This window comes from Dipodomys spectabilis, unplaced genomic scaffold (genome assembly GCF_019054845.1).
Source record: "Dipodomys spectabilis isolate Male_0828 unplaced genomic scaffold, ASM1905484v1 ptg000301l, whole genome shotgun sequence".
NCBI lineage: Eukaryota > Metazoa > Chordata > Mammalia > Rodentia > Heteromyidae > Dipodomys > Dipodomys spectabilis.
Genome location: NW_024870978.1, coordinates 15,102,530 through 15,126,976, shown reverse-complemented (window position 1 = coordinate 15,126,976; position 24,447 = coordinate 15,102,530). Strand labels below are relative to the sequence as shown.

General features: G+C 39.0%; 1 pseudogene; it reads left to right on the top strand.

Annotated features, from left to right (window-relative positions):
- Positions 1 to 15,354: 15,354 nt before the first annotated feature.
- On the top strand, positions 15,355 to 18,124 carry LOC122127449 (annotated as a pseudogene).
- Positions 18,125 to 24,447: the final 6,323 nt, after the last annotated feature.

Sequence of the window (24,447 nt, the reverse complement as noted above, 5' to 3'; positions counted from 1 at the left end):
GCAGTTTCAAAATATCTAAATACATATTTATCTGTATACCAGATATATATATATATATATATATATATATATATATATATATATCTGTTATATATACCAGATAGAAAGGTACTGCTATTTTGGCCAAACCTGTGGCTCCATCCTAGGTCATGGGATCCACTTGGCAGCTGAATGGGCTAGAGGCTGCCATGCTGACACTCACCCATTCATGAATTGGGACTTCTAGGCCCTCAGTTCAGGTACCAGCATTGCCAAATATTTCATCTTGGAGTAAGAATCTAAGTGAGACACCTGTTTTCCATTTCTGTGCACTTGCTGAGTGTCAGGTATGATGTACATAATATGTATGCAAAGCTACATGCTACAGAATAGATTGGAATAAATGTAATAAATGATATAGGTGCACTCACAGTCCATAAAATAAATATTTATTCAATCAATCAATAATAATATGTAATGAATCACTACAACAAACATGATACAGACTGAATATATAGATGTAAATATAAATAACATTTAAAATGTCTATAAATGTTATATTTTTCGGGCTAGTGCTTGAATTCAGGCCTAGGGAAGAGCTGAGAAGTTCATGCATAATTCATATAGGAAATGATAGGCAAGAACTCTGGCACAACAATTATTTTTAATTAAGACTTCACGAAATGTGACAATAATAATTACATTCAGGAAATCGAGTCATTAGGAAATATCCAAGAATTGGTAGTCACATGGTAGATAGGATTCCAACACAGCTTGCCACATCTTCTCTATACAAATAGGTATTTATTAGCATACAAGCTTCAGCTTATGAATGGATAAATATGATGCACAAACCCCACCCCGAAGCTCACTCTCAAGTCCTTGGTAGGACCTAGATCCTTAGTAGCTCAAAAGCTGTTGTGCTCATATGGACTCATTAGAAATATGGGCCTGCTAGGCCCAGAGTTCAACTCCCAGCAATGCCAAAAGTTTCATCCTGATGTGAGAAACTAATCCTTACAACTCTTTTCCTGTCTTGTGAAAGTCCTGGGCCTCATCGAGGATGGAGAATGCTATATAGGCAACTCTATAGCCATGGGAATAGGTTGTCATCCATGGCAAAACAGATATACCTGTCACCATACTCAATAAAATACACAATACATCCATGAATAAGACTCAAAATTAAAAAAATAACTACATTGAAAGCAAAATGCATACCACACCTGTATGTAAATATAGATCCTATTTTTAAAAAAGGTAAGCTTGTTATTTTGTCCACTGCTGGAACTTCAAATCAGGCCCTGGACCAGGCCTGACATTCTAGTCTTCAGGGATGATGAGGTTTCCCTTCCCTCACAGTGCAACAGGGTTACCCAGATCTGAGTTCAAATCCCAGGTCTGACAAAAGATTCATCCTGATGTTAGAAGCCAGTCTTTACACCTGTTTTCCTCTCCTATGGAAGTCCTGGGTCTCAGCTAGGATGGAGAATGAATGCATAGGCAAGCTTATAACAATGGGAACAGAGCATCATCCATGTCAGCAGAGTTATATCTGTCACCATACTCAGTAAAATACACAATACCTCCATGTATTAGACACAAAATAAGGAGGAGTGCACGGAACTCAAGATGCTATCCACACATATATGGCAATACATATCCTATGTTTCAAGTATGAATTTATGCCTATCCTGGCCCTCACTGGGGCACAACCTCAGGTCTTGAGAATGACTTAGCTCCTTAGTTGCTAACAGGCCGGTGTCCTCACCTTGACTCTTTTGCCAATTCGGCCTGCTAGGCTCTCAGTTCAAATCCCAACACTGCCAAAACATGAATCCTGATGTGAGAAGCCCATTGATCCACCTGTTTTCCTGTCTCGAGAATGTCTTGAGTCTCAGCTAGGATGGAGAAGCAGTAGGAAGCTCTATAGAAATGGGCATAGGTTGCCATCCAAGTCAGCACAGTTATATCTGTCATCATATGCAATAAAATATAAAATGCATCTCTGACTAAGACACACAATAAAAAGAACAACTACACTGAAAACATGAGGCATTCCACACATGTATGTAAATAGAGATCCTATGTGTAGCATAGGTGGGCATATGATTTTTGCCTGAGCTGGGGCTTCAATTCAGCCCTGGGACCAGGCCTGACCTTGTAGTCTTCAACAATAGTGAGCTTCTCCTTCCCCCACAGTGCAAAAGACCTGATTTCACATCCCATCTCTGGCAGTAAAATGGCGCGAATTCTGAGCTAGGGAGCTTCATTCATAATTTTTCAATTTTTTAATATTTTCTCCAGACCTGGGGCTTGAACTCAAGTTGTGGCAAATCTGCCTCGGGTCCGATCATCCTAGGCTGCAGCCTCTGGACCCACAGCCCATCCTCGGATCCTAGGACCCCAGGGTTGTAGGAAAAAATAAAAAGCCAGTGGAGAAAAAAATGGCGGGAAGTTCCAACTGGCATTTTTAGGTTTATTTTCATTTGAATGTTGACCATGGTAAGAACAAACCGGGTGGACTGCAGATTGAAGGTGACCTGGTGTGGCTGAAGGCCTGCTGGCTGTCGGGGGAGCCACAGGATGACCGGGCAATGGAGGCCCCGAAGTCGAATCCTGGTCAGCCATCCTACATTGAGGGAATGGCAGGAGTTCCTGAGATACTCAATTCCGGACCTATGAAGAGCCATGAAATATGACCAATCTCTTCCTTGAATGAGTAGTTCCTAAGAATTCGAGTAGGAAATGATAGTCAAGACAAATGGGGTATCGATTATTTTTAGTGAAGAGTTGATGAAGTGTGACCATAATCATCACAGTCATTAAATGGAGGCATTGGGGAAGATCCAAGAATCGGTAGTCGCAGGGTAGATTGGATTCAATCACAGCTCTCCATCTCTCCTACTCAATACAGGTAAGTACTTATTTGCTTACTACCTTCAGCTTATGAATGGATGACTATTGTGCTCCCCCTGCCTTTCCCCTGGGACTCGATCTCAGGTCCTGGGAATGGCCTAGCTCCTTAGTGGCTCACAGGCTGGTGTGCTTATGTGGATCCATTCACCTATTGGGCCTGCTAGGTGCTGAATTCAGATCCTAGCAGTGCCAAAATATTCATCCTGTCAGAAGCCAGACGTTGGACCTGTTTTCCTGTGTGAGTCTTGGGGTTCAGCTAGGATGGAGAATGCATGGGCCACCCTGTGGCCATGGGAAAAGGTTGTCATCCATGTCAGCCCAGTTACACCTGTCATATATACTCAAGAACATACATAATACATCCATGAATAGCATACAAAATAGAGAGGATAACTACACTCAATGCATGAAGCAGTCCACACACGGCTGTGAATATACATCCCATGTTTCAATGATGGATTGAGGACTCTTGTGGCCTCCCTGGTGCTTGTTCTCAGCTCCTGGGAACAGCCCAGCTCCTTAGTGGCTCACAGGTTGGTTTGTTCATGTGGACCCATTGGGCAGTTGGGCCTCCTAGGCCTCGAATTTGAATCACAGAACTTCCAAAAATTCACCCTGATGTGAGAAACCATTCGTTGCACCTGTTCTTCTGTGCTGTACAAGTTCTGGGTCGCAGCTAGAATGGAAAATGCATAGGTAACTCTATACTCATGGGAATAGCTTGTCATCCAGGTCACCACAGTTATATCTGTCATCCTATGCTCAAGAAAATACACAATATATCAATGAGTAAGACACCAGATAAAGACAATAACTACACTGAACCCAAGATGCCGCCCACCCATGTATGGAAATAGAGATCCTCTGTTTAAATTCTGAATTTATGACTACGATAGCGCCCACTGGGGCTTGATCTCAGGTTCCAGGAAAGACCTAGATGCTTAGTGGCTCGTGTGCTGGTGTGCTCACCATGCCTCATCCACCACTTGAGCCTGCTAGGCCTTGAGTTCAAATCCCAGTACTACCAAAAGATACATCCTGATATGAGAAGCCAATGGTTGCACCAGTTTTCCTATGTTGTGAAAGTCCTGGGTCTCAGCTATAATGGAGTATGCTATGTAGGCAACTCTGTATTCATGGGAATTGGTTGCCAGCAATGTCAGCATAGTTATAACTGTTATCACACTCAGTAAAATACAAATTGCATCTATGAATAAGACATGAAATCAAGTGAATGAGTACACTAAATGCAAGATGCCGCCCACCCATGTATGGAAATATAGCTCCTGTCTTTAAATTATGATTTCATGTGTATATTGACCCTAACGGGGCACGAGCTCAGGTCCTGGGAATGGTCTAGCACCTTAGTGGCTCACAAGCTGGTGTGCTCACCTTGACCCATTCCCCAATTCTGCCTGCTAAGCTCTGAGTTCAAACCTCAGCACAGCCAAAAGATACATCCTGATGTGAGAAACCAATGGATCCACATGATTTCCTGTCCTGTGAAGGTCCTGGGCTTCATCGAGGATGGAGAATGCTATATAGGCAACTCTATAGCCATGGGAATAGGTTGTCATCCATGGCAAAACAGATATACCTGTCACCATACTCAATAAAATACACAATACATCCATGAATAAGACTCAAAATTAAAAAAATAACTACATTGAAAGCAAAATGCATACCACACCTGTATGTAAATAGAGATCCTATGTTTAAAAAAGGTAAGCTTGTTATTTTTTCCACTGCTGGAACTTCAAATCAGGCCCTGGACCAGGCCTGACATTTTAGTCTTCAGGGATGATGAGCTTTCCCTTCCCCCACAGTGCAACGGGGTTACCCAGACCTGACTTCAAATCCCAGGCCTGACAAAAGATTCATCCTGATGTCAGAAGCCAGTCATTGCGCCTGATTTCCTCAAATGTGGAAGTCCTGGGTCTCAGCTAGGATGGAGAATGAATGCATAGGCAACCTTATAACAATGGGAATAGGTCGTCATCCATGTCAGTACAGTTATATCTGTCACCATACTCAGTAAAGTTCACAATACCATCATGAATTAGACATAAATTAAGGAGAAGAAATGCACCGAATGCAAGATGCTGCCCACACATATATATCAATACAGATCCTATATTTCAAGTATGAATTTATGTCTATCCTGGTCATCCCTGGGGCTCATTGTCAGGTCCTAGGAATGGCCTAGCTCCTCAGTTGTTCACATGCTGGTTTCCTCACCTTGACTCTTTCAACAATTGGGCCTGCTAGGCTATCAGTTCAAATCCCAACATTGGCAAAGTCTCAAGGACTTTCCTGCCTGGCTGGTTTTGAACTATGATCCTCATATTTCAGCCTCCTGAGTAGCTAAGATTATAAGCATGAGATCCCAGCACCTGGCTCTATGTCTCATTTTAGATGTTCAAGAAATGGAGTACATGATTAAGACCTGCCAGGAAAGTCCACATGACTATCTTTGTGAAGTACCTGTCACAAATTAGTAAGAACTTTTCATATGACTTCAAAACCTAACCCAGAGCTGATTTTGGGAGTAATGGAAAGTCTTTAGGGATGAAAATTATGGAGTTCATTGAGTGCCAGAACATGCTTCTCTATATTGAACCTGATGAGATGCATGGTGCATATAGGCCTGCTCTGTCTCCCGTAGTTGAACAATCCCTGAGATATTTGGAGCATTTTGATCAAAAAGATGAGTAGCAATATTTTGAATGTGGTGTAAAAAAGGAGATTTTTTTCAGTCACAGACAATATTCTTTAGACAAAGTTGGGCTTATGTGGGACAGCTTTCCTATAACCATGATGAATATAGGGAAGGCTATGGTAAGTGTCCTCTCTTTGCCCAAGAAATACTTCAGGGACAGAGGAAAACATCCGAATGCCCTGAATAAGGAAAAACATTCTACATAAGAAGTACAGTCACTACTCATCAGATAATATTCACAAGAGAGAATCCTTTTCAGGTAATGAATGTGAAAAACCTATCAGTAGGGAAATTCACCTTATAAAATTCCAGAGCAAATATGCAGAGGAGAACTCCAATGAGTATATAAAATGAAAAAAATTATATCTCTCGGAAGTCAGACCTCACTTTCCCACCTCAAATGCTCACAGAAGACAAGCCTTATGAATATGAGGATCGGACAGTTTCCACCCAGAAGTCAACTTTCAGCATGTATCAGAGAGCTCATACAAAAGAGAGAACTTATGAATGCAACAAATGTGGCATGTCTTTCTGGCTAAAGTCATACCTCACTTTTCATCAGATAATATATACAGGAGAAAAACCTTATGAATGTAACAAATGTGGATAATCTTTCACCAGAAGGCACTACTTACTATCCATCAGAGAAGACACAGAGGGGAGAAATCCTATGATTTTAACAGGTGTGGAGAGTCCTTTACCAAGAAGACAGTCCTTACCGTTCATCAGAGAAGACACACAGAAGAAAGACCTTATGATTATATCACGTATGTAAAATCTTTCATTCAAATGGCAGACCTTCACATCCATCAGAGAATCCACAGTGTAGAGACACTTTATGAATGTTTTGAGTATGTAATACCCTTCACCTGGAAAGAAGGTGTTACTAATCATCAGAGAAAAAACACAGGAGAGACATCTTATATATGTATCGAGGTTTCAACGGTTTTCACCTGGAAGGCTTTTACTGATCATCAGAAAAGACAGACATAAGAAAAACCTTATGAATGTATCTCACCAAGAAGGCACACATTACACTCCATCAGAGAACACACAGGAGAAAAACTTTATGAATACGAAAAATATGTAAAGTCTGTCACTCAGATGGCAGCACTTACTGTCCATCAGATATGACACACTGGACAGAAACCTTATGATTGTAACGTGTGGAAATTCTTTCACTTGGAAGGTACACCTTAACAAACGTCAGAGAACACATACAGGATAGAAACCATATGAATGTGTCCAGTGTGAAAAATCTTTCACCCATAAGGCAAACCTTACTTAACACAAACAGAAGACACACAGGAGAGAAACCTTATGATTGTGTCCTGTGTGAAAAATCTTTTACTGAGAAGGCAGACCTTAACGTCCATCAAAAACACACACACAGGAAAGAAAGCTTCTGAATGTATTAAGTGTGGAAAGTCTTTACCCGGAAGCAGAACTTACTGATCATCAGAGAAGACACACAGGAGAGAAATTTTGTGAATATAACAGGTGTGAAATATCCTTCAACCAGAGTCCAGACTTCAGTAAGCATAATGGAATTCAAACAGGTGAGAAATTTTAGGAGTGTAATAAATGTGGAAAGTCTTTCACCTGGAAGAAAACTCAGTTTGCATCAGAGCAACAACACAGGAGACAAGTCTCATGAATGCAGCAACTTTACAGCCCTTTACCCAGAAGGCTCAGCTGAGCGTTCTTCACTGAACATTCAAATGAGAGAAATTCTATGAATGCAACAAATGTGTTTTTTTTTTTAATTCATCCCTCTGTTTGCATCAGAAACACACAGGAGAAAACATGTTCACTTTAATTTATAGAACACACACAGGAGAGAAACCTGATGAACATTACCAGTGTGTAGAGACTTTCATCTGGGAGGCATACCTCATTGTTGATCAGAGAACTGACATATAGGAGAAAGAAACATAATGAATGAAACAAATGTTCAATGACATTTAATCTGAAGTCAGTCCTCAGTGAAATTGAGAAAATCCACGACAAAAAACGTAAATACAACAAATATAGAAACACATTCAGCAAAAAGTATATCTCAACAGGTATCAAAGACTTGGACACATGACAGAATCTCCATAAAAGTAAGCATTAGAGGAAGTCTATCGACTGGATGTCCACCTTCAGCAAGCATTGAAACATTAACACAGAAAAGAAACCCAATGTGGGAAAATTGTTGTCACAGATCTCCGTAATTTATAAAGAGAAATCTTTCATTGCAGAGGTAACCTAGGTGCAATGGGAAATCTTTCTTTACTCTTAAGCATTCACTGAACCAAGAATTCTTATTCTTTCATTGTTTTGAGTAGGATATATATACTTGAATATTATTCAAAGGATTTGGACACAAGTGATGAGCATTATTACTTTCAGGCATGCAGAGTGATTAAAAGCATAAAGTTGTTGACTTGTTTCTCTATAATAAGCAATGACTTCTCATGTTAATTTTATAAACTCTTCTCAGAAATAAGAGTTCCAGCCCTTTGAGACTGGAGTCAGATGATCACCAAGTGCTTTGGGGAACAATAGATGTGAAAAGACTGTCCTGAGTTAAGCCGAGGACATGAGAGCAAAGATTTCTCCACTGCTCCCCTAAAGTCTCCACAGTATGTGTGGTCCATTCCTCATAACACAGATGACACTACTTCCAGTTCAGTTTTTGAATGGAAGATCTTGTTTATTACAAAATGTGCACGAGCCTAAAATCTGTCTGGACACCATTTATCTCTAGATCATTCATATAACATTCAAAGAACATGGAAGTACAGATATTTGGGAACACATTTTCTTTGTGTGCGGACATAAATCTTACAATTTAAACTCAGAGTCTAGGAACTGCGTTTAAACATTTTGGCTCAAGGCTATTGCTTTACCACTTGAGCCATAGATCCACTTTGGGTTTCTTTGGATGGTGAATAAAAAGAAGAGAATTCTGCATTTGGTTATGGATGAGTAACACCAAAATGATTTCAGTGCTTAATTAGTCACTGGAGATGAGCCACTTGTAATTGACTCACTCTTAACTTATTCTGATGTTCTGTTGAGTGAGTTATAATAAAACATCAGCACGGATGATGGAAGAGCTTGATTTTTCTCACTCGTCTGGAGGATGAAAGTGGAGTTGTTAGGAAGATGAGTATCTCTCTATCACCACTGCTGTCCCTTAATCTCGATCTCTTCCGATAACTTATCAAATCACTATTAAAAATAGTTTTGGTAAAAATTCTGATAGCAATGTAAAAAATTAGAAACTTGGTAAAAGAGAAACTTGTTAGATGATGGTTGCAAAAATCCAAGGGATGAGAGAGACATAGAGGTAGGACTCTGCTAGATGTTTAGTAGGGTAAAATTCAAGTAAAAAGTGATCCTCATCACTTTCTATTGCGTAGATAAGTACATACAGCAATTTGATACAATATTATATTCCATGTTTTCTTGATGCATTGATTTTCTATCTAACACCTGGAACACATATATTTGTTGACTTATTTGCAGTCATTTGCAATCTCATGAAAGACCATGGAAGATAGTCCATTTAGTGAAATAACCACGCAGAGAAAGCCATTGAACAATCTCAACAAAAATGGAAACTGTCAAAAATAGAACCAATTTCTTAATGAAGTTGAGAGAAGAATAAATGCTATCAAAGTCATGGAGAGATTGGTCCATTTCTACTTGATTCTCTGTTCAAGATTTTGGTATTATTCATCTGTTGGTCAAATTGACGCAAGTAAGATTGTGCTTTTGAAGGGTTTCCAGTGTGGTATGCACTTATATATCACAGAGGAGTTATGTGGTCAAATGCCTTCATTTGGAGAGTTCACATACAAAGAACAGACCAGATAGAGAGAATGGTGACAGAAATCACAGAATTGCAGCCTGATGTCTTTGATTTGAATTGAACATGGAATCTGCAATGTACTCTGTGCCAAAGATCCAGGATAGACTGTGGAAATGTTACCCCTGTCTATGTTATTCACATTGGATAAACCTGGGAAAAGACAGGTGAACCTTAACTGTTCTTCCTTTATGTGGTTATGTAATTTGGAACTCATATATAATGTCTATGTTTTCCTATGCAACCTCTTTACAACTGTCAATAGTATTAATAATGCTGTAGTTATCCTGAATGTGCCAATATCTACTTAGGATCTATTTACATTCCTTGTTTCCTTACTTCTTTCCATTCCTCCTTCCTTCTTGTCTCTATGTATATCAGGAATTGGATTGCTAGATAATAAGCTAGTTATGCTTTTAATTTTTAGAGTGCTTTTCATACTGTTTCCCAAGGCAACTGCACTATTTTATATTTCTACCAGCAGCGAACAAAGGTTCCATTATTTTGTTGGTCGTGGGGCTTGAACTCTTGGCCTGGGTGCTGTTCCTCAGTTCTTTAGCTGAAAGCTAGTGCTTTACCACTTTAGCCATAGCGGCACTTTTGGTGTTTGGTGGTTTATTGGAGATAAGTGTTTTACAGACTTTCCTGGCCAGGCTGGCTTTGCTCCATGATCAGACCTCAGCCTCCTGAGTAGCTAGGATTACATGCAAGAGCCACCAGTGCCCAGCATTCAGCATCCTTTTATTTATTTTTATGGTAGGCATCCTAAGCAGTCATTGACATTTTACTTACATTTTCCTACTGCTTAGTAATATTGAGCATATTTTCATACATTTGTTAGCCACATACAAAGATTTATGTATCTTTGTAAAAACGGTGAATTTCAGTGTTTTTCTCATTGTGTGTTCAACTTAGTCTGCCATAACAAAATAGTATACAGTGAGTTAATTAAAGAAAAAATTTATTTCTCATAGTTCTGAAAGCTTGAAAGCTCAAACCAGTATGCTTGTGTGACTGGGTTCTAACGAAGGATCTGTTTTAGGTTTGTAGATGGCCTATATCTCATTGTGTATCTACATGAAATCTTGGTATGTTCATGACTGGGAAAGGAGGAACAGTTGAGATGGAAAGGATCTTTCTTTCCTTTTTCTGTGAAAGTTAAATCCATTTGGGGCCTCACCTCCATGATGTCATCATACCCTAATTACCTACCAAAGGCTCCATCTCCAAATAATATTTTGAAGATTGGGAATTCAACTTATAATTTTGGAAGAATGAAATGCAATCCATAGTGCCCATTTTTAAGTTAATCATCATCACCATCATCATCATCATCATCATCATCATCATCATCATCATCATCATCATCATCATCGTCAGTCCTGACAGTTGCCTTGAGTGTTGTCTCTGACTGACCTCTTCAACTCAAGGTGAGCACTCTACCAATTGAACCACAGCACCACTTCCTATTTCTGCTGCTTAATTGGAAATAAGAGTCTCACAAACTTACTTGCCCAGGTTGGCTTTCAGTTCTATTTGAGGTTTTATACTTTTCATTATAGAAGTCTTTTACTTCATTAGTTAAGCACAATCTTAAGCTAATTTTTTGAGACTATTGTGATTTTTCTGATTTCTTTTCCAGACTGTTCATTGTTCGCAGACAAGCTAATGATTTTTACATGTTGATCATATATTCTGGCACAATTCCAATAGCATTTATCAGATCTAGTATTTTTCTGTATAAATTTTTAGGATCTTTTAAATACAGGATCATGTTATCTGTGAACAAGCATAATTTAAAAGTTTTCTTCCGTTTTGACCTATTTATTTCTTTCTCTTTGTTTATTTCTGTGGCTTGATTGCATTCAATATGGGAAAAAGGTGAAAAAATAGACATTTGTGTCATTCCTGCTATTAGCAGAAATGATTTAATTTTTCACATATACCCATAATCCTATCGAGATATATACCCAGTATCACTAGTTTCTTCAAGGCTTTTATGATAAAAGAATGCTGACTTTGGCTGGGCATTGGTGGCTCACACTTGTAATCTTGACTTCTCAGTAGGCTGAGCTCTGAGGATCACAGTTCAAAGCCAGCCCGGGCAGGAAAGTCCGTGAAGCTCTTATCTCCAATAAACGACCAGAAAACTGGAAGTAGTGCTGTGCCTCAATGATTGAATGCTTGCCTTGAGCTGAAGAGCTGAGGGATAGCATCCATCCCCAGAGGTCAATCCCCACAACTGACCAAATGAAAAAAGAAGAATGTTTACTTTTCTCAAAGGCTTTTTCTGCATCCAGAGAAATGAGTGTGTGATTTTTGTCCTTGATCTGCTTACGTGTTGCATTATGCTTACAGATTTATGTGTGTTAAACAATCCTTCATCACTGAAATGAAACTAAGTTGACCATGATGTTTGCTATTTAAATAAATGATCTTTCCCTCTTGTTCCTAATTTGCTTAGTGTTTCTTGTCACCAAAAGCCAATTAAATTATAACAGATAGCTTATGAACACAGAGTGAAGCAAAGATGGGTTTTGTCTAGGATTGAAGAAATTTAAGAAAAAAATATAAGGATAAGCCTTAATGATAATTCAGAAAACATTTTCCTAAAATAGAGTCTTTTCTCTCTGGCTGAGATTTGCTCTCAAAAATGAGAATCCACAGTTTGGAGATATTTTGTAACCAAAATCCCGATTTCTCATCACTTTTAGTCAAACCTTCTTGGGTGACCTTCAGAACTGAACAGAGTAAGCGTCAGAAGATAAATGTCTCCCAAATTCTATTGATGAGTAAACTTTCTTCATGGTTCCAAGTAAGAGAAGAAGCCCTAGGAACATCTGCTTCCTTTTCCTGATCTCTTCTGTTCTTATCATATTCATTCTAAGATTCAATTCATTTCCACAATAATCACTACCACTTACTTTATTTTCACAATATTTTAGACTTTATTTTAAATGTCCCATGAACAAATATATTTGAATATTACCACAACATATTGAGGCAAATAGAAAACTATAATCACTTACGTGATGAGAAAACTGAAACCTAAAAATGTATTGTGTCTGAGATAACACCTAGTGGTGGTGAAGTCTACCAATACATTTTCTCTAAAGGCACTTACAAGTTCATAAACACTTACACAGCATTATAAAGTCTTAGCTATCTTAGCCATACACCTTCACACCATTCACTGAATGATTGTTCCAATCTCTGTTCCAACCTCTCTTCATTTTGTTATACCAAACTGATAGATGCACCAATAAATCCACACTATTTGTAAGTTTTAAGGAAAGTTTACTGATACCCAGAAAATTCCTTCTATTGAAAAAAGACGCTTCTGTTAAGAAGCAGCCCCCAGCCCTAAAGAGTTTCAAATTTGATGGCTTAGAAGTGACAACTAAAAAAAGTGACCTAATATTTCACATAGATACATATCCTTCTGAGGCTAATTTCAAATCTCAATTCTGTGAGGAAGAGGAGGATTGGTCCCCTCTTCTGAGCTTTAGTTAGCTGATTCTGGAATTTTCCATAGTTGTTTGCTTAGCTGTAGCCTTTACATGTGAGTCTTTTGAGTGGTTGGACAATAACTGATCTTTCTTCAGATGTCTGAGGTCTCAACTGAACCCCCCTCAATATTTTCAGGCTAAACAATAAGTTATAATCAATATATGAAATAATTAATCAGTTTTGAAATTTAAGTAAAAGCAACAGGCTTGAGAAATACTGAAGTTAACATCTTCAAATTCAATTTCAACTAATTTATTTCAACTAGAGATGTCAGAGAAAGTAAATTTATATCTGAGCTCAAAAACAAATGATTAGGGTCTTGGAATGTAGCTTAATGGTTGCATAGTTGCATTGTTGCATGAAGCCCTCAGTTTGATTCCTGAGTACCACATAAACGAAAAGCAAGCTGAAAATGGTGCTCTGGCTCAAGTGGTAAAGTGCTAGCCTCAAGCCAAAGATGCTCAGAGAAAGGGCCCAGGCCGTGGACTGGAAAAAAAAGCAGAAAGAAATGCTTAGTCCCATTGATGCTGTATTTTAATAATTCACAAGATTCTTTGGTGAAATTTTTTTGGTTCTGGGCCTGAGACTTACAATCAAGACCTAAGCACTGTTCCAGATCCTTCCTTGTGTGCTAGCAAGGCTAGCACTCAACAACATGAACCACAATACCAATCCTGGCTTTTATGGTGGTTAAGTGGATATGAGTCTTACTACTGCTTGGGCTGGCTTCCAACCTTAATCCTCACATCTCAGCCTACTGAATAGCTAGAATTACAATCATGAGTCACTATAGTCTGTCTGATGAACATTTTCTTTTTTTACCGTATCACATTTTTTTTACCTTATCACATGAAAAACAGACATGTATACCAATTTATACAATTATTAGATGGTACATACTTTTTCAAGCAAAATTACATAGAAAAAAATCAAACTAATTTCACAGTCATCTGTTATACCTAGTTGCAATTTGAATGTACTTAATTGTCCATATAGATTTCTGCCAATAATTTCTTCCTATTCTCACTGCTCTGTCATATCTTTTTCCAGCCAAGTTTTGTAATTCTCCACTTTCCCTGTGTTCTCTTTCATTAAATGTCTCCATTAGCCTTGTCTTCTTCCAAGCTTCATTTCCTTCATTCACAGACCTTGTTTGCTCTTCGGTTTGTATTCTCAAGTGCTCTCCCTCCCGCAGTCTAACTTATATGGATTTGAGAGAAAAGTGATAGGAGACGAAAGCCTTAAGAAATAGATTCTAATTCTATATGTGACTTTCATTGAAGGGAATGCCCAAGACAACCTTAGGTAAGGAACCTAGTTTGAAGAAGTTCTCAGGAATTATAAATTTCTCAAAGTCAAGTGGATTAGAAGAGGCCCAGAAACCAGTGTTCCCTCCTGGAGAAGCAAATACACAAGGACAATACTGCAAACAAAAATTGGGTAAGAGAAAATAACTTGGGAAATTTACTAATTTTGGAAATTCTAGCAAGGTTGATGAGGGTAAACTGACTATGTGAGGTGGACTTTGGAAAGTTCAAACATAGGCCGAACTTAGCTGTGGAACTAGTAATTAGGTTTCCAATGAGCAGCACATAAGAATTTGACAATGAAGTTACACACTTGGGTTATTATCCACATGGAGGCACTTAGGTCATGACACATTTTACAATTTCCCTGAACTTCTGAATGTTAATCTGAAGAACATGGATAAAGATGCACAGACTGCACTGGGAATGTGACTTGTTGTAGCGTATGTGTCTTATATGAATGAAGCCCTTGGTTCTATTCCTTAGAACCACATGAACAGAAAAGGCCAGATGTGGCAATGTGGCTCAAGTTGTTGAGTGCTAGCCTTGAGCAAAAGAAGCACAGAGACAGTGCCCAGGCCATGAGTTCAAGCCCCAGGACTGGCAAGAAAAATGTGTACAGCCTGCATGTTGTCTGAAAACGATAAGTAAAAGGTAAAATAACAGATACATGCAAAGTGTCTAATAAATCTGTTACCACACATTTTCAATCCTGTATGTCCAGGTTTTTGCTCAATACTTAACATACCCTCAACAAATATTCTGAATGAATAAATTCAACAATGACCACTTTATAAGAGATTTAATGAAGTAGAAATTAAACCTGAAAATGGGAATGGCCAAAACTTAAAACTGAATTAGAAACCTGTAGTTAGTGTTAAAGTAAAGTCTTTGCATCTCTGAGTCAAAGGTTAATGGGGGACCAGATTATGTGAGAAGAATAGATGATAGTTTGGTAGTAAGAAATTTTACTTTTCCGAAGAAATAGGGACAAACATTGTTGATCCCAAACTTAACAAACCATTGTTTTTCAACATGGACGTAGGAAAAAAGAGGTAAAAATGAGCATATACAGCCTACAGGAAAGAAAGAGTTATGCTTATGAAGATATCCGTAAACACCAGGATGATGATTACCTATGTAAGTAACCCTCTGCGTTTGTTCAAACAGAAGGCAAATGTGCTTTTATAATAATTCATCAGGTCATTTGGCCCCCAATTACTGGTTTACTCTAGTAACTTCACATGAAGAACTAAGTGACAATGATATGCATTCTGTGCTCTTTCTCATGATTGTTAAATCTGGGAATGTACATATTTTTTACTAATTTTTGCTGGTCTTGCCTCAGATTGTGAGCAGTGTCAGAACTTCTTCATCAACAGCTATACTGTTCATGGGCCACCTATATTTGTAAGAGATAATGTGGTGGACAAGGGGTATTATGACCATTCAGTCCTCAATCTATCCACTGGGCTGAGAATTCATCAGTACAGTATTCCTGAGGCTGGGCTTAGAGTATGGAATGAGGAATCTGATCTGCCATTGGGTTTGCACTTTAGCCCCTATGAGGGCTTGTTCATAGAAGACAAAGATGCTGACAATAGGTACTCCTGGATGGTAAGAAATGCCCTCCCTTTCCCCCCTTTCTCTAACTCCATGTGTCCCCCTGTGCCTCCAATGAAACATTGCTAGGACATGGACAAAATAGTTGTATGTGTTTGTGGAATCTGCATAAACAAGGACATTCTGATTTAGGATCAAAGTATAGTGCATATAAACAGAGTGTGTTAGAGGCAAAGTGCATTCACGCTTAAGGAGCCTCTGTTAGGACTATGACAAATCCCCTCAGATGTGTAGACGGCATCCTATGTGTTCACAATCCATGCAGGCTCAAAGAGCATCACTGGAATCAAGTAATGTGATTTTGCCTATTATTACTCAAAAGCCTTTAGCTTGTCTTTCTGAAACTCAGATCACAAAAAGGACAAACTACTATGTGTAGATGCAAAAGATAAATCCCAGGCCATCTGGAGTGAGTCCAGCAGTCATTTTCATGGTTCCTAAGAAGATATTCTCTTCACAAGACTTGCACCCTGATCATCACACCTTTCTCAATGGATTCCCATATCTCCATTTTTCTTTTGCTGTATTTGGTGCTTTCAAAATTATGACTATTTGAGGGAAAAGAAATAAAATATAAAGAGTATAGCTGGGTTCCATAGCTCAACCTTTAATTTGGACTTTTGAGATAGAGATGATGAGATCTCAGTTTGATACCAGTCCTAGCATAAAAGATTATAAGACCCCGATTACTACCAATGGCTGAGCACGTTGGTGCACATTTGTTATCCCAGCTAGAGTGGAAGTACAATGGCTGGATAAAGTGAAGTATCTCCAGCAACCCAGGCAAGCACAAGCAGGATGGCAACCCAGGACAGCAGGGGAAATAATACCTCAAAAATAAACTGCACACTGGTGGCTCAAACCTGTTAGTAAGTACTCAGAAAGCTCACATATGAGTATCATGGTTCTAATCCAGCCCATGGAAGAAAGGCTGTGAAACTCTTATCTCCAATAAACCACCAGAAAATCAAAAGTGGCACTGTGGATCAAGTGGTAGAGAGCTTGCCTTGAGTTGAAGAGCTGAAGGACAACATTCAGGCACAGAGCTTATGCCACTTGACAGACAAAAAATACCTCAAAAATAAGCAACACAAAAAGGGCTAGTGGTTCAAGTGGTAGAGTGCTTTTATTGCAAGAGGTAAGTTTAGTTACTGAGTTCAATCATTAGCTCTGCTATGTATGTATGTATGTATGTATGTATGCATATATATATGTGTACTGTATTAAAATAAAAATTTCCATAAGAGACAAAATTAAGACATCAGAAGAAAAACCAAAGGGCCTAACTTCATTCATAGATCCTGCATCTATAAAGCTCATACTGTATATGAGTCAAAGAATTACCCTCAGTAGTTGAATAAATCATATTCCTTGAGTAATTGCGAAACACATGTGGAGATAGAAATGACAATTTCATTGTAGGAGTATTTAAGTATAATTTTTCTTCCTAGTTTTTGCAAAGTACATAGTGCCCTAACAACCTGCAAGAAAGAACTTTAGTCTATTAGGGTACACTCAAACACGTAGAAGCAGAGTTGGAGCAGTGGTAAGGTTCAGAAAGCAATGGGTCTATGATATGTCCTGCAGCCCTGTGCCATGGGGAACCATTGTCTTATCATGAAACGACATCATGAATAAACAAATTTCCCTCTACTGTCTTTATAAGACAAAGGGTTCTCTGAATTTCTATGGGAACATAGTGGAGACAGGTGCATGAGTGAGTCCAATCTAAGGAAAATTACTTGGGCCAAATGTCAAAGGATGTGTGCTAATCTAGAAACAGAGTACATGTCCCCACCCAAATCTATGACATAAACTTTAACTCAATTTAGAGAATCTGGAAATCAATCTATTTGAGACAAATAATGATTAAGAGAAGTCTGGAACTGGGCTTTGAAAACAGTGCACTTAGGGTTCTAGAGTGGATGAGTATTAGGAGTAGATCCAAAGAGAGCAGAAACTTACCCTCTTAGGTTTCCTTGCTGTGCCTGCTTCAACTTTAGGTATATGAACTGTGGCAGGTATGCTGAGAATCAGAATCTGAGGGCATTTCAGTACCACAGGTAGATCTTCTACCAAACCTGTCATGTCATCAAGGCAATATGTGAGCTGCTTGTCTCGTATGGGGATGAGTATTGACAGCAACTGGGCAGTAAGTGGAAGAAAGAGCTCACAGCAGAAACAGGTGGACCTCACTATGGTTCCTTAAAAAGGAAGAAAAGAAAACAAAATAATTCTCTTTAGGAATTTTGAAATATCAACTCTTCGGTAGAACAAAAGGCAATTTAATGTGAGAAAAATTTCAAGTTAAGTACCTCTGAATTTAAAGATGCAGTTTGTGATACTTTATTAGGAAAATTTCCTTATTTTTAACTATATGTCCTGATTTTACATTTTAAGAACTTCATATGTTTGAATGAAATACAAAATACTATGCTAAAAGGCTTAGAGGCCAAACAAAGAACCTACCAGCTCTCTTTCAAAGAACCAGTTACTTCGGGCCATTGCAGTTTTTTCTTAATTCCCTCCATATTCGCAAATATTATGCATATGTCATTGTTCATTCATTACATAGTCTACATATTCTGTGAATATATTACTAGGAAGAAAATCAGTTAGAATGAGAGTTCCCATAAAGACTTGTGTCTTTGACTAAAATGAATCCATCTTTTCTCAGGGCGTTTTGCTCTAGCCATGGCCCTCAATTCTTGGTTCCATGGCTGCAACTAGGCCTTACTTTTCTTCCTCACTAGAAACAACTAAAAAGTTTTTAGAAACAACTAAAAAGTTTTTAGTAAGGATGTTCTTTCAGTAGAAAGGCCTGAGATGGAGAGAGGAAACATAGCCCTGTGAATATCTCCGAGATGGCCTGTCATTGGCGTGGAGAAGTTGACTTCTGTAGTTGGACGTGTCAGTGAGAGGACAAATAAGTTGGCAGTGATATCAGAAAATCTAAGGAAAATATCTGTTATCTGCTACTGGAAAAAGAGTGTCAGTTCATGTTCTAAGAAAATGTAACAGTAAAAATAACTAAGAAATCAGACAGCCCTGATCTGTCCAGGAATCTCAGACTGCCCTGACAGATTATCTCCCAACTCTATCAGAAAGCAATTTAGGTCCGGAAATAATCCAGGACTAGTGCCCTCAGCATTCCTGTGATTGGCCCCACCTACCCCAACTTATAATATGCTTGCTATTTATGATTTAACCTATCCTGTAACTGCTAAGCTAGAAAGTCCCTGCCCTTACTGGAAATGATCATTCCCCAACCAATAAATTTAAGACTAGATTTACTACGAACCACCGACCTATCACAAAATCAGTGTTGTAATTATTCTTCCACCTGCTTCATACACAATAAAAAAAACCTTGCTGAACAAGAGATTGAGACTGACAATTTCTGACCTGCTGTATCAGGGAAGATTTGTGAGTCCAGCTCGAGCTGTAATAAACGAGCCTCCTGCATTTACATTGGCAACGGCTCTCTGCTGGCCTTTGGGGGGTCTATGGCCTGGTACTTCAGCAGGAAGCAGGAGGACAGCGAGAGTCCAGAAGACAGGAGAGGCACAGGAGTGAATGCACCTTTCCGTGGAGACCACTGGGCCATGCTTATTAAGTTCCCATCATGCACGTGTTGGCCACCACGAAAGTCCCTGGAAGTCCCACTGGTCCGGGGCACACTGCCTGTTCTAGATCTACAGTCCGAACTTCCCCGGTGGCCCTGGACCTGGCTGGGCTGGAGCTGCACCCACCAGCCATGCTTCCTCCACCCTGTTGCGCATAGCCTCTCAGCCACTGCCTGGTCTTCAGCATCTATGCCAGTGTGGCTCTCTGGGGCAGGCTGAGGCTGAGGTGACCATTACAGGTGCCTGTTCAAGTCGAGTGAGGCCAAAGCTGTGGTGGAGCCAGTCCTCACACACTTACAGGTATGTCCAGAAAGGATTGAACGCCACTGGCCCAGTGCTGCCGTCCTCTCCATTCCCAGAGTTTACCTCCATGTCCCCACCTTTGTTGTTGAAATTGTTCAGCCACTGTGATCTTAATTTTCATTGTCCTCCTTTGCAGTACTTGAGACTCCTTCCTCTTCTCACCAGGCCACCAGGCCCCATGGGATCTGCCCCAACAACCCCACTCACAGACATTCTCCAGAACCAGGCAGACTTTGGGCATGCTGCATCCTAAGCCTCCGGCTTCCTGCCTCTTTCCTTGCTTCACCAGCTTCTGCCAAGGCCTCCTCTCCCCTCCACACTGCCCCAAACCCCAACCCCAGTGTGACCTCCCATGTGGCCAAACTCATCTCCCTACCACGCCCAATCCAACCCCAGTGTGGCCACTGCACTGGAGAAGACAACTAAGGTCCAGCAGCAGCAAAGATGCCACAGTGTACAGCTGGCTGAGAACTGGAGGCAGAGCAGAGAGACCTCTCTCTGATCATCTTTCTCTTCACTTACTCAGGTATTAATTGAATTTAGTATTTAATTTTTGGTACACAAAATTTCATAAGTATCTTCTTATTAAGCCTTTGCAGAATAGCTGGTAGAAATGCAGTCGCAAAATACGGATTGTGTGTTGTTTAATTTTTTTGAGATTCAGAGATGTTTTAAGTAGTTATAATCATCATGAATTCTCACTTTCATAGCAGAGCCCTATTCAGAAAATAATTACTTATGCATCTATTATCAATTATTTACATGACTGAAACTTAAAGTTTCAAATATTACAGTAAGCACTTTGATTAATGTTGAGTGGATGTGAGTAGGTTGAGCTGTTGCATACATTTATTGTGTGTGTGTGTGTGTGTGTGTGTGTGTGTGTGTGTGTGTGTGTGTGTATAGGGGGTGTATATGTATTATTGAAATCAGGGATAAGGATGAGCACTGGTCTGAACTTGTTTACTTTTTCTGAGATATATGGTATTTCTGTGTTGGTGGTAGGCTCTGACTGCTTGCCTTTGCCTGATGTGCACTTTGCAGTTTTTTTTCAAATATGCTTCTTATTTCTTATTGAGCAGATAGGGCTCTGATATTGCTTTGCCTTTAATCTGCCATCTAGGATCTTATTTTCCTCTTTAAAAATTAACATACAATGTAAATTTTATCCCCTGTCTTATTTTCCCTTTAATTTGCATTTTGAAATAAGTAGTATAAGAAGTTTGAGCTCTGTATTCATGAAGTTTGAATTTTCTGTTTAATGTAATAACTGGACACATTTGTTAGCACAAAGATCTTAAATTTCTTTTGTAGTTTAAGTTTAAAATACCCTCCTCCATGTTTTTAGCATGGGAAGACAAACAATTCCTAGTAAAAATGATAACAATTTATCCTTTAACTATCAGATAATTCATAATTAATGTCTAGTGGCAAATGAATACATTTGCTGAATAGATTTCCTTGATAGACCCGTGCACAAAAATACCCCTCATAGGTTCTGAGAAGGTAGATCAGTGGTAGACAGATTACCTTGCATGCCTGAGGCCCTGGGTTTGATTCCTCATCACCACATAAGCAGAAAAAGCCAGAAGTGGTACTGTGGCTCGAGTGGTAGAGCACTAGCCTTGAGCTGAAGATCTGAGGGCAGCGACCAGGCCCAGAGTTCACCACCAGCAACAAAAATAAATAAATAAACAAATAAATATATAAATGAATAAAGAAATAAAACAAACTCATACACAAGTAAATTAATTTCAAAGGTTGATTACTATTTTAGTTAGGGGCAGGGTGCCAAGATATAGCAGACCTCTGTCCCAGAGCTTCAAGAAGGATTTCAACAGTTGACAAATACTAAAAACAAAAAGTAAAAAACATAGCTCTGCCAATAACATATAGAATCTCCATTCAAACAGAAAGAAGTACTACGAATGAAATACTTTTTATAACATTTGTTAAGAGATTTTGGCTCTATATTAATTATCATATCAATTGACCTTCGAAAACTCTATAGGTGGGATTGACTCTCAAGGTCCTCTAACTAAAACTAGAGGAGAGAATCATCAACCTGGACTTTTAAAAATTTTTATTGTTAATATAGTGGACATACGGGTCACCATTTTGTAATTTAGATAATGAGTTCATTTCATGTTCGAAAATCTCATCACTTCTTTGCTCTCTCTCTGTTTTTCCCTCCTTTCCCTGCCCACAAGTGGTATAGATGATTGTCAACATAATATCTACAGAGTATCACTTCTGCATTTGTTTCCTTGTTCTCCTTGAATTTCTGTGGCTCCCTCACTGCCCAGAAATGGATAAACAAAAAAAGAAAAATCCATCGTTTCCAATTCATTTAATTCATTTCAATATAAACATCAGTAGTTTTATGAGATTGTCAGGCTCTGTCTGCACATCCGAACACTTACACTTCCTATACCTAGTCATAACTCCCACCAGATTCTAAGATCCACAAAATAATTCTGTTCACTTTCCACACAAGAAGAAGCTGAGATTCAGAAAGATTAAGTAACTTCCTGGAAATACTGGGCTGAGCATAGTGGCTCACTCTTATAGCCTTACCTACTCCAGAGAGTGAGATCTGAAGATCATAATTTGAAACCAACCAAGGTTGACATATACCTTACATGTTTATTTCGTTAACCAACAGAAGTCAAGAATTGTGTAATTCAAGTGGTACAGCTAGAATGCCACCTGACTTGAATGGGAAACCTAAAGATAGTGCCAATAGGATGATTTTTAAGAAACAGTGCTGCCCCATACAAAAACTCAGACACCACACACACACCTTTAAAAAGATGTTAGTACTGAAACCCAAATAGTTTTTTTTAATTTTTATGTTTAGTTATTACCTTTATTGAGGTATTAACTGACAGTCTTTGCTGATGAACCACAATTTAGTACTTTGTTGTAATTATATCCATGTCTGTGCCAGAGAAACATTCTCCTAGTTGTCTTACCCCGTTTCTAGCAACGATAAGTTGTCTCGTCTTGGCCCAGTTTCAAGTTCATTGTTCTAGTAGATCACAACCATCCTAATAACAAGGGTTATAGGTGATAACTACTGTACTGCACAATACCTGCCTTGGGAAAATTGCTCAAATTTCTCCATTCAGTGGAGGTTGTTAGGATACACCCATGATCACTTTGTGCTCAGAATTGGGAACTTTTTAGGTCCAGGAATTCAGGGCAAGCACTGTGTGCTATTTCATACTTGTTAACTTTAATTTCAGCTTCCTATTATCTTCTTTAAGCATTGTGTGAAGAGAAAAATTGCCCCTAGGAGACAGAAACACAATACTAACTGTTGTTCTCAAAACACAGGAGGAGGGAAAGAAGTTCTGAAAGCGGCATATAGCCTAGACAATGAGTTCTTAGAAACTTGGGCTGCCTGTTAATCTTTACTTCAACATAGAAAGTCAGAGCCTGCAGTGGCTTGTAAGCTCCATTTATATTCCTGAGCATGCAGCTCCCTTAGCTCCATTTATATTCCTGAGCATGCGGCTCCCTTCCCCTCAGCCCTTCTGATCCTTTACATCAGGTTTTCTTAGTGTGTCTTAATGTGTTCCTGTTAGTTCAGTGCACAGGTTAAAAATTTAAGCATGCCCAACCATGGGTTTCCATTGCCCTAGTAGACGTTTTGCATTTTAGGACATTCCTTCCAGGGAACTCTCTTTTTGGGCCCTCATGTGCATATGATCATAGAAGCGAATGTCTCACAAACCATGGAACGCAGTTGTTCAATGATGATTAACTCACACAGAGGCTCAAACAGGTTGGGTTAGGAGCCTTTGTGAGAGGCCTTGGACTAGGCACTGTGGCAACATTGACAGTAATTCCTCAGAGAAATACCACTGATTAGAGGGCTATGGAGAGGTTAAAGGAGAGTGAATTTAACCAAGTTCTTATCTTAGAGAGAGAAATAGATTAGACAGAATGATAGGAGAGTGATTTAAAAGAAAAGGAGAAAAATGGAAATAAAAATTTAAATTAAAACAGTGAAACACTTAAAAATTATGTAAGTTTAAAGAAATGGTATTGAGAGAAGGATAGAATGAGAGGAGGTGAGGGATAGGAGACATGAAAAACTAAAAAATAAAAGTGCTTAAAATTAGTTATTAAAAATTAGGGCTGGGAAAGTGGCTCAGTGTTAGAGTGCTTGCCTTGCATGCATGAGGCCCTGGGTTTGATTCTTCAGCACCACATAAGCAGAAAAAGCTGGAAGTGGCGCTGTGGATCAAAGTGGTAGAGCACTAGTCTTGAGCTGAAGAGCTGAGGGACAGTGCCCAGGCCCAGAGTTCAGGCCCCATGACCAGCAAAAAACAAACAGACAAACAGGAAATTATATAGGTATAAAGATATAATATTGCTACTAAAGTATTTAACCTAAGAGCTTATGAATTGAGTAATAAATTTGTGGATTAAGTGTATATACCATGGGGTATAAGGTCTAATAATTGACGACGGGTATATATATGGGGATGAGCACAATATCAATTAAGTCACTCAAAAAAGAAAGAAAGAGAAAAACCAGAAAATAAAAAAGTACCAAAAGATCAGAAGATATAAAAAAAGCACACACACACA